The sequence below is a fragment of the Balaenoptera borealis genome (assembly GCF_965194805.1).
Source record: "Balaenoptera borealis genome assembly, chromosome: 20".
Classification (NCBI taxonomy): domain Eukaryota; kingdom Metazoa; phylum Chordata; class Mammalia; order Artiodactyla; family Balaenopteridae; genus Balaenoptera; species Balaenoptera borealis.
The window spans coordinates 60725778-60744755 of NC_138879.1; the positions used below are offsets into that span (position 1 = coordinate 60725778).

Genomic DNA, 18978 nt, shown 5'->3' on the forward strand with positions numbered 1-18978 from the left:
CTCAGGGACCAAGGATCCCCACCGTACCCTCTGCAGCCCCCAAAGAACCCCTCCTCCGCCACCCAAGGAAAGAAGACGACAAAAATGAGAAGGAGCGAACAGACCACAGTTTGCCTCCTGGTTTGCAACCCAACGCTTCACATCAAGCTGGTCCCACCCGGGACGGATCTCAAGTCCCAGCTGCCCTCAGAGGCTGTGTTTACTGTTTTCACGGCCAGCTTCTGCATGGGCATTACAAGTCAACATCTAAAAATGGCTCCTTAAATGAACCAAAACGCGTGAAGCTTGTTCCTTTAATAACAGCCAGTGTTGAGTGAGTCCTAACTACACCCTGGGCGCCGGGCCAAATGCTTTACCGGCAGTATCTCATTCCGTCGCCAGGCCGGGAGAGGCGGTTTCTATCATCCTCCTCGTGTTCCAAGTGACAAGACCGAGGCCCCAGAGTGGGTCACTTTCCCCAAGTGGCCCCTGGGTCCCACCACCGTCACGTTTCACCCGGTTCTTTGGCCCTGAAGCATCCACGCACACGCTGTTTTCTCTCTCGCTGCCCTGGTGGTCTGGGCCTGGCCCAGGGCTCGAAACCCAAACATGATGTTCTCTCCCTGCTATCAGCTTCCACCACCCTCACGGGCCCAGGAGCCCGGGCTTCTTCCTGAGAAAGCCCAGGATGGAGTCCTCAGGGAGCCGAGTGCCTGCCACCTAGCCGGGCATTTCACGGGCACCTGTGCGTGTCTAATTGTGTTTTCTGTGTCAGAAGCATGGGCTGTGCTCATCAGAAGCTCGTTAGAACCCCGGCCAAAGGGTTGTTTGTGATTTCAGGGCCAGGGAGGAAAGTGCAGGACAAGGGTTTTGGCTCCAAACAGCCTCCTGCCAAGTGACCGGGTCAGCACTTGCCCCGCCCTGTTTTTGTGTTTGTTTTCTCCAAGTTTCTGTTTATTTTGCTCCTCTAGGCAGAAGCCAAAGAGAATATACAGCTACCAAAAATCTGTGGGGAGTAGATTCTCCTGGTCCTTCCACAAGCAGAGCAAGCCGGGCTAGTCCCTTTTCGCGGGGGATTGCGCTGAAAGCAAAGAATCCCTCACCTCTCAGACCCAGTCGGCGATGCCAGCCAACAAGCCAGCAGCCCTGCGTCAGACACGTGCCGTGAGATACTTGTCCATTCCCACCAAATTCCCATCAGGGCTGCCTGGGCATTAGAAGGAATCCTAGTGCCTTGCTTGCAGTTAGGGCATCATGCCAGCAGGAGGACCAAGGCACTTTGGACAAGACTGAAAGACCCAGGCTTCTGCCTTGAGCCCAATTAAACGTCAGCAAGATTAATCTTCTTTTCCAAATGTGTTTTTGTGTCGTATCAAACACTCCACATAAAGCAGCACCAAAACAACGTGGCATTTAGAAAAACACCTGGCTAATTTCAAAGACTGGATTTAATTTTTAATTGTCGTAAAACTTACATAACGTAAAGCTTACCATCTGAACCATCTTTGAGCGAACAGTTCAGTGGAATTAAATGCATTCACGGAGCAATGCAACAATCACTACCATCATCGGCAGAACACTTTCATCTCCCCAAACTGAAACTGCCCCCATTAAACACTAACGCCCCACCCCCTCCCCTGCCCACCCCCCACACCCTGCTACTTTCTGTTTCTACGAATCCGACGACTCCAGGGACCTCACTTAAGTGGAATCAGACGGTATTTGTCCTTCTGCATTTCACTGAGCATAATGTCCTTAAGGTTCATCCATGTTGCAGCCTGTGTGAGAATATCCTTCCCTTAAACATACACTTAGGATAAAAACTTTCAACAAAGTGGATACAGAGGGAATGTACCTCAACATAATACAGGCCGTATATGACAAGCCCACAGCTAACATCATATTCAATGGTGAAAAGCTGAAAGCTTTTCCTCTAAGATCAGGAACAAGACAAGGATGTCCACTCTCTCCACTTTTATTCAACGTAGTGTCGGAAGTTCTACCTAGAGCAATTAGGCAAGAAAATGAAATAAAAATCATCCAAATCAGAAAGGAAGACGTAAAACTGTCACTCTTTGCAGATGACAAGATATAATATATAGATAATACTAAAGATGCCACCAGAAAGCTAGTAGAACTCATCAATGAGTTCGGTAAAGTTGCAGGATTCAAAATCAATATACAAAAATCTGCTACATTTCTGTACACCAATAACGAACGAAGAGAAAGAGAAATGAAGAAAACAATCTCGTCAGCAATTGCATCAAAAGAATAAAATACCTAGGAATAAATTTAACCAAGGAGGTGAGAGACCTGTACACTGAAACTATTAAGACCACCCCTTCTCCGGATGCGTTCTCTTCTCCCCTAAAAGACCAAGAGGCAGTCCTGTGGGGCTCAGAGGAAAGCAGGTACAGATCCACGTTCATAAAGGAACTCCTTTTGGAATCACTTTGGTGGTCGACTGTTCACCTTTATGTGAAGCTCTCAGCTAAGCCCAGCCCTTTTAAGCAGTTAGAGAAGGTGGCTAGTTTTCACATGCCTTTATTTTCCTACATATATACAGTTTTCTCTGTCTAAACTGTGAGCTCCCTGGAGGCCCCTTTTCTTACATAGCAAGCATGGGGGAGGGGACTTATGCCCGCCTTCCGTTACTGCGTGAGAGTCCACAGGGCCAGGAGACAGGCTGAGGACGGACGTGCTCCCCGCAGACAGCACCCCGAGTTCCCGGGCGCTGGGCCTCCCGGGAGCTGTGTCCATCACCCCTCCTTGCTTTGCCGGTTCACGGGGAACGTGAAAGTCTCAGTGCGGCGCGCTCCCTCTGAACCTCTGGCCCACGCGCCCGCACGCATGGCCGGAACAGCTGTGTCCGGTGGTAGAACCAGCTTAAGTGTCTGAGGCACAGCCCTCGCCGCCTCCTCATAATTCCTGGCTTTTCACAGGCAGATAAACGCCAGCTGAGTCGGAGCCGGTGCTCGGAGGTGACGAGCGGGGCTTGGAGAGGAAATGAGATAGTCCTCCCATGGGGATGATCCTGGGACAGACCCCTGGATGTGCTTTTCCATCCGTCCTTACGGCAAGCCTGGGAAATGTAGACAGTCGGCTGCTCTGTGCTTTTGGAGGCCTGGGAAGCTCTGGGCCGCACTTAGGCAGCTGATTCCTCCTGATCGCCTAACCCAGGTGTTGCCCCTTGTTGTCACGGGCAGGGCCGCATAAACCCAAAGTGGGAGAGAGGAAAACAACCCATTTGGGGCCTGTTCTGTGAGAAGCCACCTGGTCGGCAAGGCGGGGTGGGAAGGAGAGAAGAGACGGCTTGGGCCTGGTCCCCCGGGACCTTGGAGTGCCGATGGTGGGCAACACGGCTGGGACCGCGAATGCCCCGAGTGTACCAGCGAGTGCGAAGGGTGACTGAGGAGGAGAGGTTGTCCCTCACGGGGAATGAAGGAAGACTTCTTGGAGGAGGGGCCATTGTGGCAGGTCTGGAAGGTGGGAGCAAGGTTTCCAGGGCATTCCAGACGGAAGGAGGAGCTTAAACCAGAACCAGCGCTGGTGCCTACCTAAGAAAGGGCAGTGGAGGGGCTGCCCTGGCGGTCCAGTGGTTAAGACTCCGCACTTCCACTGCAGGGGGCCCAGGTTCCACCCCTGGTCAGGGAACTAAGATCCCGCGTGCTGCACGTGCAGTGCGGCCAAAACCAAAATTAAATTAAATTTAAAAAAAAAGAAAGGACAGTGGGAGAGAAACCGGGGGGAACAACTTCTTGGGAATACGAGGGGTGAAGAAACACATTCATCGGGGAGAAGCAGAGACCACAGGGAGCACCTTTTCAGACCCACCACCTTGGCCCAAGCAAGAGACCCGACGACACCGTGGTTCCTCGAAGATTCAGCGCGACAGGGCTGCTCAGCCGCCGTCGGGGGCGTGAGTCGTGGGCACAGCTCGGCGTCGTCCCGCCGGGTGGGCTGTTCACACTCCCCGGGACCCAGCAGTGCCGCCCCTCCGCCTGCAGCGTGTTCACTAGCGGAAGGAGGGGTCGCACCCACATCCTGTTCTTCTCTCCCCAGACAGAGCCCGGGCGACTCCCACTGGCAGAAATTGTATCGTGGGCCCAACCATAAATCAGTCATTTGGGGGTGAGCGTTGGAGTAGAACGTGCTAACGGCTTAAGCCCTGCAGGGCTCCCTCCTGAGGCCCCAGCGAACTGAGCTGGGCTGAAACGGGTGCGCCCCTCCCAGACCCGCCCGGGGCCGCGCACTCTGAGCCCCTTCCCAGGGCAGCCCCTGGCCGTGACCCACTGGGGAGGGAAGAGTGACGCCGGGCTCCCTGGCCTCGGGCAGGACAGACGGGGAGGCGTGATCCCCTGTTGCTGCAGGGCTCCCCCTAAAACCTCACCCTGGTCTCCCCCCTGCTTTCACTCCCCGGCAGGTTTCTCCCGAGGGCCTTGAATCTTTGACTCAGCATCTGTGTCTGTGGGAGTCTGACCTAAGACAGGTGTGATTTTATCAAAAGAGAAGCGAACAGAGGCTGAGCTGCGAACACGACGGACGGCACTAAGCGTGGTGGAGAGAGATGGGTTTTATAAACGTGGACGAGTCGCCAGACTCTCTGAGCCTCAGTTTCCTCATTTGGAACAAAAGATGCAACCAGGCAGTAGAAACAGCTACAAATGGTCAGGAAACCCGGGGACACATGCACAGCGTCACAAATAATCAAAGAAACGAATGAGCTCTATGAGCTTCTCCTGAAGCACAAGAAGCCAAAGAAATGTGCGTAAATAGGAACACTCAGCATTGTTTGTGAGCAACAACTTGCAAAGCACCTAATGTCCTTCAGCTGGGGGTCGGCTAACAATGATGCGCTTTCCCGAGGTGGGTACCTGGCAGCCACTGGGAGGGACGTGGTCCGGCTCCAGGTCCTGGCAAAGAAACTCGCCCCCGGTGGGTGACTAAGTGGAAAAAGCAAAGTGCAAGGCAGGATGTACAGTGAAATTCCATGTGGGTACAAAGCATTTCTAAACATGACTATTATAAATTTGCAAGTGCATAGAACACAGTCTGGAAGAATGTACAGTAAGCTGTGTTAACTGTAGTTCCTCTTGGGAGTGCGGCTGGGAATCTTCTAGGTAGTTTTGGGTTCTTTTGTAGTATTCTATTTGAGTGTTTTGAAGAAGATGGGTCACGTTTGTCATTTTTTTTAATTTAGAAATTTAAAACAGGTGTATGCTCTTGCCTATCACAGAATCTGCTATCTAGTCCTCACAAAAGCCCCACTAAGGTGGGAATTGCAGCTGTCACCCACTTTACAGATGAGGAAACTGAGACCCAGAGGTCCCTGAAGTCACAAGTTGCAGGGCTGAAATCCACCCAAGTCTGGACTCTTAACCACATTGCTTCCTTTCCTCACAAAGGACGACAGGGGTGGGGGGCATCCAACTCTGGTTTTTAGCACCAGAACCCGTTCTTCCGATAAAACATTGGCTGGAAGCCCGGTTCATAAAACGGGTGAGAGGGGAGTCGCTCTGCTGAAGAAGAGAGGCTGAGAAGCCGCTGGCTCTCGGACCCCCACCCCTTGAGGTGCCCCCAGCACCCAGGGGAGCCCTGGGACCCCGGTCTGAAAGTCGCTGAGCTAGGTGACTCTGAAGGCCAGGATTCTAACAGAACTGCTTCTGTTGAACGGGACGAAGATAGAAACGTGTTACTGGGTCATGCAAACAGGTGAAGAGTCATCTTGCTTTAAATAAACGCGGGTACCAGGCTGCCCTGATTTAGCCTGAACCACTGCCCCCCACAGAAACCTTTTGTGGGGGAGACACACTGGCCTACTTTGGTTTTGATTAAAAAAAAAAATCTAGACCCTCAGCAGCTGCCTGGAATAAACAGCACCCGCCCCCCCACTGCTCATGAGAACAGGAGGCAACTTCTCCCGTTTTCCTCGCTGTTCGGTCTCCAGCAGCGCCCGCGCAGTGATGCTTGTTGAGTGAACGAACGCATGGACGGACAGCGGCTTGATTGGTTGACCTTCATGCAAACAGACACCTACACACAGCCCTCAGCCACACTGGCTCTGAGATTTCAGCAACAAAACAAGGTAAAGAGAAGTAATGTTGTATTTTAACTCATCAAATAAAATCAACATCCATGCGTCCATACTGATATAAACTAATAATTGCACAAGTAAATGAGGAAGAAGGGACAGTTTTCCTTCCAGAGAGCTCTACTCAATAAATGTGGCAGGCATGAGGGACATGGCAGGTCACAGGAGAATGGCGGAAATCACTGCTGCAGGCAAGGTCCACCATGGATGCTAAAATTAGTGGGAGAACGTTTAAGGAGAAACAAGATTTGCATGGTAGCAAACTATTTCCCCCCCAAATATTTATTAATTACAGAGGAAAAAACAATAATTTTACAGTGGAGACCTGGCGGACAGCAGGATCACTAGTGGTCAAAGTTAGTGCCCCCAGCAATGGGACGCGGTGTCACGTCCCTCCTGATACGAGACACTGAGGACAACATGTCACCACTTCTGTGCCATTTTTCCAATAACGCACAGCCTCAATCTGATCCTGAGAAAGCAGCAGATGAACCCAAATCGAGCAACATTTTACAAAACACCTGACGAGGGACTTCCCTGGTGGTGCAGTGGTTAAGAATCTGCCTGCCAGTGCAGGGGACACGGGTTCGAGCCCTGGTCCGGGAAGATCCCACATGCCGCGGAGCAACTAAGCCTGTGTGCCACAACTACTGAGCCTGCGCTCTAAAGCCCGTGAGCCACAACTACTGAAGCCCATGAGTCACAACTACTGAAGCCCGTGTGCCTAGAGCCTGTGCTCCGCAACAAAGAGTAGCCCCCCCTCGCTACCACTAGAGAAAGTCCGAGCGCAGCAACGAAGACCCAATGCAGCCAAAAATAAAAATTAATTAATTAATTAATTAAAAAAAAAAAACCCACCTGACGAGTGCTCTTCGAAAAGTCAAATTCACGAAACAGAAGAGGAGACTGAGGAGCTTTTCCAGGTCGGAAGAGACAAAGGAGACATGACACCAAAGGCAACTGAGACCGAGGCAGAGCAGACACGCACAGGGCCCGGCCAACAGGTGGCTTAAGAGATTTAAGACAAAAATGTCTCCATTCAATTCTGAAGGCCAGAGACCAACACGAGGGCAGGTCTGTTTTCCTTCTGGAGGCCCCCAGGGAGGATCTGTTTCCTGTCTTTTCCAGCTTCTGGAGGCACAGGCATTCCTGACTCACCGCCCCTCCTCCATCCTCAGAGCCCTCTGACCTCACACCTCCTGCCACTCTGACTCTCCTGCCTCCCTCTTATAAGGGCCTTTGTGATGACATTGGGCCCACCTGGATCATCCGGGCTACTCACCCCATCCCAAGATCCTCAGCTTGATCACACCTGCAAAGTCCCCTTTTCCATGTACGATAACATATTCCCAGGTTCCGGGGATTAGGACACGGACGTCTTCGGGGCAGAAGGAGCGTGGTTCAGCCTCCTACGCTGAGCATCCACGAAGGTCAGACTTTTTGCGTAAAAGATGCCCGCCCCGCCTCTGGCCCTACGTGCCCTTTCCAGGGAGAAAGATAAAGAAGAAGGAAGCGGCAGCACCTCTATTAGCAAAGGAAAACCTTTCCCACAGATCCTCAGCAGGTTTCCACCTGGGTCTCACTGACCATTGGAATTGAATTTTGTCAACGCTTTTCCTGCACCAGTCGAGCATGTGATTCTCCCTCCTTCATTCTATTAACGTGGTGTGTTACGTCATTGATTTTCATCTGCTGAACCGCCCTTGCATTCTAGGAATACATCCCACATGGTCATGATGTATAATCCTTTCGATATGCTGCCGAGTTCGGTTTGTGAGGATTTTTGCATCAATGTTCATAGGGGATATTGGTGTGTAGTTTTCTTCTCTTGTGTGTCTTTGCCTGGTTGTGCTATCAGGGTAATGCTGGTCTCATGGAATGAGTTAGAAAGTGTTCCCTCCTCTTTAATATTTTGGAAGAGTTTGAGAAGGACTGGTATTACTACTTTAAATGTTTGATAGAATTCACCAGTGAAGCCATCTGGTCCAGGATCCTTCTTCGTTGGGAGACTTTTGGTTTCTGATTCAGTCTCCTTACTAGTTAAAGGTTTTATGGTGCCCGAATTTGAACCCAGGCTTATTTCCCATCACAGTCTCTGGTACCCACTATAAGAGGGTTTAGGAGTATGTTTACTCTGCGGGCGTGTGTGTGCGTGTGCGTGTGCAGCCACAGATAATAAGATGACAGGGAGGTGTTTTCTGCTTTGGACCAAACTCCATTAGACTGTACGTGACTTGAGGGTAGAGACTGTCTTATTCATTGTTTCACTCCCAGTAATTGACACTCAATAACTATTTGCCAGTAAAGAAAGCCAGTTTTCCCAGCACCTTAATCTAAATTATACATCCCTCTTCCTGGAGTATTTGTGGGACCTCCTTGACCATATGTCTTAGTTCAGGTTCCGCCAAAAGCAGCATCAAGGCCCTGGGGGCAAGTCCATTTGAAAGAAAGAAGGGGATCCTGAGGAGGGAACAGGACGTGAGCCCAGCCAGCAACGGCTGGTGCTGATGAGTGGGGAAGAGCTGTGAGGAACCGGGGTGCAACCCTGCTGACAACTGCTTCTCTGCCCAGTGGGGGGCTGGGACACTGACTCACCAACTCCTAATTCCTAATGGTGGGGCTGCCCCCGGGGGCATCGACTGCCCGCCCTTCACTCCCGCTAGGAGCTGCTCTCTTGCCTGGATTGTTGGGATTTTTTTTTTTTTCTCTTTATGGAACAGTTTATATTCAGCAGACTCTAAATAGAGCTCATTAAGATGGGATTTGGTTTAAGCCGCCGTCCTGAGTTTAATGGGCTGGAGTGGGGGGGGAGTAGCGGGGGCTCTGTGCTTATTGCCTCTCAGGCCCCTTTGAGTCCACTTTGCGCCCAGGGCCATTATCTCTGCAGCCATCCGTGGCTGGTTTCTCCTGGCCTGACCACTTGCCCCCGCCTTAATCTGGAAGATCAGCGGCTCTGAGCTCAGGGGGCCGGAGACCTTCCTGGAGATCCTGTCCCCACCTGTTCCTGCAGGCCTCTCTCAGGCCACAGCACTTCCCAGGGGAGCTGCTGGCTTCCTGGAAGGCAGAGGGGACATAATGAAAAGGGAGGTGCCCAGGGGGCTGGGAGGGAGAACACAGGCGGGAAGATGGAGTCTTCTGTGTAAATGAGTAAAAACCAGGTTTTGGGGTAAAGACCCACTCGTTCATGCAGCCCCTGTGAGCACTTTAGGAAAGACACCTCTTTCTCCCAAGTGCAGCTTGGTGGAAAGAGCACAGGCTGATTTCAGCTCCCTGTGTTCCGTGGGCCAGGCAAGTTTTTCAGTGCACAACCTGAGCAACTGCACAATGGGGGCTTGTGGGCACCCCTGCCTCTCTTCCTGGCACCACGACAGTACGGCACACAGGCAACTGGGGATCGTAACTCATCAAGTGCTCTTGCCGACCGTGTGCTGGGGATGCAGCTGAGAAAAGCCTGTGCATTTCAGATCAGTCTGTTGCCAGAAATAGACAAGGAAATCAGCACTTGAGAAACAAGAAGACAGTGTGACCTCAGAGGGAAGTAACATGAGCAGAAACAAGGCAAGCCAAGGGCATGATCACCGTTTCACCTTCAGCATCCTAGGATGTAGAAACAGAGTTTGCCGAGGGCTCCAAGGAGCCCTCCTGACAAAGCCCCTATTTACAATGTCTCTCAGAGCCGTGGGGAAACGGAGAGGCCCCCAAAGGGCAGCCACAGTGGCAGCTGCTGCCACCCCTAGGGCTGCCCTTCGGTGACACTCATGGCCCGAGGCGAGGAGGGGGCCAGGAAGAGACCCCCAGCCGCCCCCTCCCTCCCCCCTCCCTTGCTCTCTGACAGCACCTCCCACGGAAGACAGAGGCCCTGGAAAAGCAGCCAGGTGGGTCTGTGTCCAGAACCACAGCAGAGTGGACGTGGAGGAGGCTGAATCCGGAGGGGCAAACATTGTTAACCTTATTTTGAAAATGAACAAACAAAGACACTAAGGCCCAGAGAGATCCGGTAACCTGCCCGAGGTCACACAGCTTGCAAGTGAGGAAGACAAGAGGCCCAGAAGCACAGGAGGTTTTAAAGGCAGGGAGAGATGACCCCTGAGAGGAAAGGCCAAAGTGACTTCCCCAGAAGCTGAGAGCTGAAGGCAAAGTAGGGGTGGGAGGAGAAAGGGTGGAATCTCGCTCCAGATAGGAGAAAGCGCACCTGCACGAGGCAGGGGGAAGGAGGGGCAGGGCTGGCACTGGCTTCCCCGCCAAGCCCACAAGCTGGGTGGACAGGCCCTGGGGTTTCAGCAGGGGCAGTCTGACCCCGGTCACATTTCAGGAAGTTCACTCGGGGTCTGCGTGGACAACTCGGGAAGGGTCTAGAGGTGAGGGGGCTGGTGGCCTGGCTTGAAGCCTGGCCATGGGGTGGAGAGCTGTTTAGGAAGTAGAATGATGGGTGAGACCTGGACAGGACAAAGGGAGAGGGGAGGCCAGGACGCTGCTGGACTCGGGCTGCTGCCCTTCACTGAAATGGGGGCGGGGTGAGGGAGGTTCTCAGCTGCAAACAGTGGGCTCCAAGCCAGACAGTTTAGGCATAGGAGAGAGTTACTGAAGGATAGAGCCGAGCCTGGGCCCTGCAGGGAGGCCAGCGCTCTCTCCAATCACAGCCCAAGGGAACAGGGCCTGGGGCTGGACGTGACCGCTGGTAACTCTGGACCCTGGCGGCCACGCCCACCAGCTCCTGCAGTATCTCACGCGGGTCGTGTGCCTGGCCGAGCCAAGTCCAGGCGTGGGAGCCTGGCGGCCAGGGGCTCAGGAAGCACGTTTCCGTCTCACTCGGGGGAAAGTCCCCTGACCTGGGCAGGATGCTGGGAGGTGCCAGTCAGCCAAGGAGTGACTGGCATCAGCGCCACGGAGAGAGCTGGGGGCTGTGTGGGCCGCGGTGAGGGAGCAGACGAGGAAGCTGGGCTTGGAGAGAGGAAGCCTCCTGCCCGGATCCGCGCTGCAGGTCTGCGGCCTGCCTCCCCCCCACCACTGCAGGGGAACTTCTTGAATCGCCCAGGGCGAATGAGAATCAACTCGTCCAAACTCCTCTTTTTCACAGGGTGGAAACCGAGGCACAGGAGGGGAAGGGGCTTGGCAGGGACCCACAGGGGGCGAGGGGTAAAGCGGGGCGTGAGCGGGCTCTCCTGAGCCCCTGGGCCCTCGGGCTGGGGCTGGGGGGCAGGGGGTAGGATGCCGCTCAGTGAGACAGAATGCAGGTGTGATCCTGCTTTCCGAACAAAACAGCTGGTATCCAGCTTTTACATTTTTAAACTTTTGTGTCTTTTTAAATGTTTTTGTCAGCCATCCCCACGGCTGTAAAAATAGAGCTGCACAGACGCAGGCAGAGCTAAGCCGGGGGCCGGCCTGAATATTCAGCTGAAGGGTGCAGACCTTGGGTAAGCAGTGAAGCCTGATGAATAAACCAATGTCCCTGAGCTGGGCCCGCTACGCTTTACCACTTCCTGTGGCTCCTTCCCAGGCCTGGGGCCAGGGGAGGGGAGCCCCTGCTGGAAGGGCAATAGGCTGGGTCTCTGGGTTCCAGGGGGAGTGCGCTTGCCTCTTCCAGGAAGCCCTCCAAGTTTTCAAGAAGTTGCTTCACCTCCTAGGAGAACCGTGGAGACCAATTTTCTCTTTGTCAGTGTCTGGCTCCTTAAAGTACACCCCTTGCCATCTGGAAGCCCCCCGCCCCAGAGGGGCTGCCCTACCCCTCCCAGGAGTTCAGGATTAAAGCAGGAACACAGCGCCCTTGGCCTCACCTAATCCTGGTTTTTGTCTCTCTGCGGGGTTGGTTGGTTGATCCGAACACCTATTTATTTATCCGCCCTGAAGACGCTCACCGGACGCCGACCAGGCCCTGTGCTGAGTGCACGTGAGGCCTAGCAAGGCAGCCGCTGACCTGGGAGACGTGTATGGTCACCCAGGGGAGCAGGGTGCGGGCGGGTCACTGTCACAAGAGGCTGGTGGCCCGAGGACCATAACAAGCTGAGGTTGGGGCAGGTGGAGGCTGTGTCCACCTCTGTCCCTGCCCCACCGGCTCCTAACCCTGTCTACACTTGCAGCCACCCGGGCCTTCTTTCAGCCCTCCTGCCCAGGGTCTTCACGTGTTATCTCTCCCCGCCGACCCCAGCGACCTCCTCTGGTCCCAGTTTGAATGTCCACCTTCTCCCTTGCGTGTATGGCCCGTGCTTAGGAAGGCAGGGACGGGGCCTGGCCTTCCCAGCACGATCCTGCACCCAGAACAGGCCTGGGCACACTGATGACCCCTTCCGCCTTCTGCCCTCAGAGATCACCCCAACCTGCGTGAAGCCTGGGCTGTGGAGGCCTGGCAGCCCTAACGAGACACAGTGTTAGCGTCTGCGTCACGGGCTTGCTCTGAGGATTGAACAGGATGGAGCGTGTAGTTAGACCACAGCGCACCGTAGGTGTACCGCGCTTGCCCTCGTGACCTCGGCCCAGGGGCCACCCTGAGGCCAGGACTCACCCATCACCTGGGACCCAGGGGCGCTGAGCAGAGGGTGTGTCAGTGTCAGAGGGAGGTGGGGCACGGGTGGAGCCGACCTGGGAAAGAGACGATGCCCTGGGAGGCCAGGGTCATGTGGACGTGGGCAGTGGGTCTGGGACCCAGGGGAGCGCCCGGGTCCGAGAGGAAGGACCAGCGAGACCTACCCTGCCATGGAAATCGGCCTAGAGTCACCACGTTACCCGACAGTCTCACTCCTGGGTTTACACTGAAAAGAAGCAAGAGCAGGTGCTCCACCGAAAACTTGTACCCAGCGCTCAGAGCAGCTCTGCGCCCAGCAGCCTAAAGCCGGAAACAGCCCGGGTGTCTCACCAGGATGGTGGGTAAAGTGTGGCATATCCCTGCGGTGGAATGTGATTTGGTCATAAAAAGGGATGGAGTTCTGACACCTGCTGCGGCGTGGCTGAACCCAGGTGAAACAAGACAGGCTCCGAAGGCCTGGTTCTGCTCCTGTGCAACGTCCAGAACAGGCAAATCCACGGAGACGGAAAGCAGCTGGGTGGTTTCCCAGGGCTGGCGGAGGGGAGAATGGATTTGGGATGATGGAAAGGTTCTGGAACTAGAGAGCGGTGCTGGTCCGATGTACCTAATGCCATGGAATTGTGCGTTTTTACTCGGTTAAAACGGTAAATGTTACATGTATTTTACCACTATTAAAAAAAAAAACAACCCAAGTGACACCATCTGGCCCCAGGCTGCCGTCTTGGGGTCCCTTTGTCGCCTTGAAGGCCCCTGGGTGGCACTGGGCCCCGCCTTCTGCCCTGGGAGTCACGTCACTGGAGGAGAGGCCGGACCACCGAGGTCAGGGCAGCCACTCACTGGCTGAAGGACCACGGGTGACTCAGAGGCCTTATTTGTGAAACGACAGGGTTGGACTAGAGACACAATCTCTGGAGAGTCTGCCTCTTTGCCCTGAATGTCCTGTCCTGACCCGCAGGCGCGTCACAAGGGCCAGGGCAGTCAATCCAGGACCTCTCACCCAGGCTCCGGGGCCCCAAGGGAATCTGCGCCCCTTTACCCCCATGCCTGGCTCTCGGAGTCCCTTGTTTCCAGTTCTGGAAAGTATCCCAACACATGAGTCAGGGATTCTTCATGTTTTCTAGATCATAAACTTCTTAGAGGATCAAATAAAACCGCTGGACCCTCTCCCCAGAGGGGACCCAGAGCAGCACTGAGAGCACCGCTTACGGTGATTCATGAGCTCCGTGTGGCTGAGTGATGCATAGCTGTGTTGGCAGCGGATGGGCCCAAGTCCCAGCCCCGGCCCTGCTGTGACCCACTGGACCTGTGTGCACCCAGGCTTCCCATCCTCGCAGTGGGCGTTAAGAGTGACTTGTGTAAACTGCTCGGGAGGTACCCAGTGGAGGTCGGCAAGACCAGACTCACCGGCGCTGCACCCTCCCCACACCGAGACCGCCACCCCCAGCCCTCACCTGCTCAGAGGGAAGACGCCCCCCTCTGCCGTCTGGGTCCCTTCTCCCAGCCCGGCTCCCCTGCCTTCCCAATGTCACCTCCTCCCGGTCCCTCTGCCGGGAGCAGTGGTTCCCGCACCTGACACTGCAATCCAACAACCCTGCTGAGCTCAGCCACTGATTCTTTCTCCTTTTTCCAAGGAGACGGTTGTATTGTCTACAGAATAACTGGCTTTATCTCTCCTTTTTCAATATTTCAATTTTATGACCAGTCCATCTGTGTGTATTTGAAAATAATGCAACGTCTTTTTGAACTGTTTGTATACATATAGTCCTTATGTTGCCTCTCTGATCTGTCAGTTGCTAAGGAAAACGAATGAAAGCCTCCCTCTCTGTGAAATGGACCATTTCTCTTTATAGTTCTACCAGTTTTTGTTTTAAACATATTGAAATTATGTTGTTAGGGGCACAACTTTCCATAACCTTTATTTTGCTGGCAGGTTGCCTCTTTCAGCAGCATGAATCCAGTTTTGTCCCTTTTAAAATATTTTTCCTTTGATTTCTGTTCTGATCCTCATGCACACTCACCGATTTCCTTTTGTTAGGACTTCTTTTAGGATGTCTTTTCCCTTCTGCTATGAAACCGTCCTGGGTCGCTATCACTTATTCATGTCTCTTGAAGATGGGATCTTGGCTTTTATCTGTGGAGATTTTTTTCCTGAATAGGCAAATTTAACACATTCACATTTATTGCAACTACAGAAATGTTTGATCCTATTCCTGGTGTCACTTTTGTTTTCTATTTCCTATGCTTTGTTTTTCACTCTGTCCTAGTAATTACTGGATTGATTTCATTTTTTCCATTTCAGCTTTTCCTTCTAATAGTTTGCAAGTTATATATTCTATTTCTATTTTATGGAGATTTCCCTTGACATTTCACACACATAGTGAATTTTATTCTACCAGTGCTAGACTTATTCTGAACCTATGTCCAGTGAGAGCTTTAGCACACTGCCCTCTGCTCCACAGACCCCAACCTCATTTGTTGCTAACATCTACGAGTTTAGTTCCAGATTGTTACTAATTCTTAAGCGGTCCACACTTCCTTAGATTTAGCAAGTTTTGTCCGTTCCTGGCTCATCATTGTTTCTTTTTCTAAATTTTTTAAATTTATTTTTGGCTGTGTTGGGTCTTCGTTGCTGTGCACGGGCTTTCTCTAGTTGCAGAGAGCGGGGGCTACTCTTCGCTGCGGAGCACGGGCTTCTCACTGCGGTGGCTTCTCTTGTTGTGGGGCATGGACTCTAGGCGTGCAGGCTTCAGTAGTTGCGGCACACGGGCTCAGTAGTTGTGGCTCATGGGCTCTAGAGTGCAGGCTCAGTAGTTGCGGCACACAGGCACTAGAACACGTGGGCTTCAGTAGTTGTGGCACACGGGCTTAGTTGCTCCACGGCATGTGGGATCTTCCCAACCAGGGTTCGAACCCGTGCCCCCTGCATTGGCAGGCGGATTCTTAAACCCTTCACCACCAGGGAAGTCCCCATATCAATTGTTTCTTGTATTCCATTTCCTGGATTGCTTTTTCTTCTTGCTAGAGTACATCAATTGGTAATATTTTCAAAAAGGAATTGTTTTCAATGCCAGACCATCTGAGGCCTCACATGTCTTCAGGAAGGGTTTTTATTCTTACATTTGGCTGGGTATAGATATCTGAGCGCAAAATTATTTTCCCTCAGAATTTGAAGACAATTACTACATTTTCTTCTTGCTTCTAGTATTTGTTACATTCTTTTGCAAGCTGTCTGGTTTTTGTCTGTAAATATTTAGAATGTAGCCAAACTTCAACCCCCTGTTCCAACCCAGTGGTGGCCCTGGTGGCCTCTTTGAGTCAGAGTTCTGGACATTTTCATTCTCAGCTCTGGGAAGTTTCCTCCTGCATTTTTGTCTCCTTTGGACTAGAAATGAACTGTGTTCTCCATATCTGCTAACTTCTATTTTGCGCCTTCCATCCTTTTGCCCTTTTGTGCTGCGACCTCAGGTTCACCTTCTGGCTTGTCTATTTGCTCTTCAGCTGCATCCACTAAGCCTATTTTTTTTTTCAAGTGACCAGATTTTAATTTTCCAAATACTCTAGTTGGCCTTTCTGAGGTCCGGTGTCCTATCACCTCTGTCTAAGGATATCAGTTATGCCTGTTCTAAGTTCTTGTTCTCATCACATTAACCCCTTTCCTTGGTATCAGTTCACTTGTTCAGGTGTCTGATGCCTGTTGTTTGTACCTGAGGTTCACCCCAGCCGCACAGCCTGCCCCCAGCACGTGTGAGAGCAGAGTCACCCCTAGACAATGCCCGATATTCTGTGCTGGGGGCCCCCTCAATCCCCCGGGTGTCTCAGCCTTCGGGGCCCCTGCCCATCCCTTCAGCTTGGCTCCCATGCTCCCTCCCCCCAACCCCAGATGCCTGTATTCTCTGCTTGGCCCAGTTGTGTGTGTGTGTTGGGGGGGGATGGTGATGGGGAAGAGGGTTCAACTCACCTGGTGGCTCCCACTGGTGCCCTAAACCACCATCTTGCAGGGGGCCGGGCCCCCTCGAGCGCCAGACACACCGTCCAGGGTCTCTGGCTCCACTCATGTTTGGCAGCAGCCCCCATCCGTCAGGCTCCCTCCTTCCGTCAGGCCCAGCTGCCCCCACCTTTAAGGTGTTCCGCACAGTCACAGGTTCACCTCCTGGAGGGGGCGGCTGTTCAGCGCACTGGGGACCTGGGACCACGGGGGGCTTCGCTGCGAGTCGCCCACCACTGGGGCCTCCTTTCTCATGCGCCTCTGGGTTTCCCGTCCCTGCCCTGAGCAGTGGCTGTGGATGGTGGGAAGGGCACGGTCTTTGGCATTTGGACCGAACCCAGGCTCCGCTCTCTCAGCTTCAGTTTTCACAAAATTAAAACAAACTCGGGCTTCCCTGGTGGTGCAGTGGTTGAGAATCTGCCTGCCAATGCAGGGGACACGGGTTCGAGCCCTGGTCTGGGAGGATCCCACATGCCGCGGAGCAACTGGGCCCGTGAGCCACAACTACTGAGCCTGCGCGTCTGGAGCCTGTGCTCCGCAACAAGAGAGGCCGCGATAGTGAGAGGCCCGCGCACCGCGATGAAGAGTGGCCCCCACTTGCCGCAACTGGAGAAAGCCCTCGCACAGAAACGAAGACCCAACACAGCCAAAAATAAAAATAAATAAATAAATAAGCAAGCAAATATGGTTAAGAAAAATATATTAAAAAAACAAAAAACAAACAAAAAAACGAACTCATCTTACCTGGCCTCATGGTCACGTGGGAAGATGGACGGTGTGGTTCATGTCCAGCAGATGCTCCAGGAATATGGGGCCCTTCCCCCTGCTCTCGACTCTCTTTCCACTCACTTAGTGGGTACCCCCCACCAGGGTCAGAGTTCAGCCAGTTAGTGCCAAGGAGGTCGGAGGAGGATGGGTCCGCGGCAGGCAGCCCTTGTTTAGGTCAGAGGTCAGGGGCTCGGATGCCACCAGGGTCCAGGAGGCCTGGGTCGTGGCGGGGGGATGAACCCTCAGCTCGCACAGGGGTGAGAGCTGGAGCCCAACCAGAGTGGCCGCCGCCCCTGCCCCCCCCGACCCTGGCCTGGGGCCAGACCCCTGGGCATCTGACCCCTGAAAGAATATGTCAGCCTGTAAACACGTCTGAGGGCTCCCATCTGCACCTCTGGTTTGTATGGGGTCCCGTGAAGGCAGGGAGACAGGAGGCGAGGCTGGGCCGCCACAGAGGAGTCTCCAGGAGTACAGGGACCCTCTAGGTCTCCCAGCACCTGGTCGTCCCCAGCTGGGCCCACCTGGACTGCAGTCTCCTGCCCTGGTCTGTCCCCGGGGCCCGAACTGCCACGAGGCCTCTGCTTTCAGGTACCGTCCACTCAGCTGTCAGCAGCTGGGGTCCCTTCTGTGCACAGCCCAAGCCCTGCCCACAGGAGTTTCCAGAACCAGGACGTTGAGTCCAGGACCCGGGGCAGGGGTGGTTTGGGCGCCTCGCTCCTTCCGGCCCCGCCCCGGCCCCGGAAGGTGAGAGCAGCCAGAGCTGGTTCTCTGGTGCCATCCGGTGTCCATCTGTGTGAACTGCAGCTCCCGTACAGGCCGGCACCACCTGCTACCTGTACTCCTCCGCCCCACACCTCTCCTGGCTTCTACGTGATAAACTCCCCGATCACTTCCGGCCTCCTTAGGCCCCAGCCTGTGGGTCCAAGCCAGCTGTGCAGAATCGAATCAATAATTTTTCTTTTAAAGTTTCATCCAAATTGCCAACAGGGCCGAGGTGTTGGCTGGGCAGGTGATTGGCTCCTATTTCTGTGCTTTTCTATCCTTAAGAGTCATTTGTCGCAGCTGTGGCCTAGTCTTCGCGGGAAGCAGCTTTGTGAGCCTGCGGGCCTGCCCCTCTCCCCTGTGAGGCCCAGCCCCCTGGACAGGGCCGCGGTGGCACAGACCTGCCCTCGTTCCCTCAGACTGCACAGAGCTGGGGAGACGGTGGCCTGACTCCCCACAAGGAGGCTGGGGGTCGGCTGGGTGCAGAAAACCCTCCGAATGGAAAATGCAAGCAAGACACAGGAGAGATGCGCCCCAGGAACTGGGAGGGGTGGGGGGCGTCTGGGGGGTGGTCAGGCACAGGCCGAGGCCGCCTGGACCCGAGCACACTCCTGACTCGGAAGCAGGATGACGTCTCAGCCACTTGGAGGTCGTGAGAGTGGCAGGTGTTCTGCTGGTCAGGAAGGCTGGACACGGTCCTCAGCCCGGCTGACACGCAGGGTCCGACCTTGTCCACAGTGGCCTGGGAGAAAGGGCAGGAGGTGCTGGTCCAGGGGCCTGGGAGGGAGTTTAGGGGACCTGCCCTTCCTTCCGCTTCCTTCCCCACAGTTGCCTCAGGACGGGTGCCCCTGCTCCCCGTCAGAGCTTCCAGAG

General features: G+C 54.0%; 1 long non-coding RNA gene across 1 annotated transcript; it reads right to left on the reverse strand.

The window, feature by feature from the left end:
* Window positions 1-1595: 1595 nt before the first annotated feature.
* Window positions 1596-18462, reverse strand: LOC309618793. The gene is made up of 3 exons (XR_014238622.1): window positions 14609-18462; window positions 6929-7551; window positions 1596-4922 (listed from the first exon to the last, which is right to left on the reverse strand). It is a non-coding gene; the product is annotated as an uncharacterized lncRNA (long non-coding RNA).
* Between the last annotated feature and the right edge of the window lie 516 nt (window positions 18463-18978).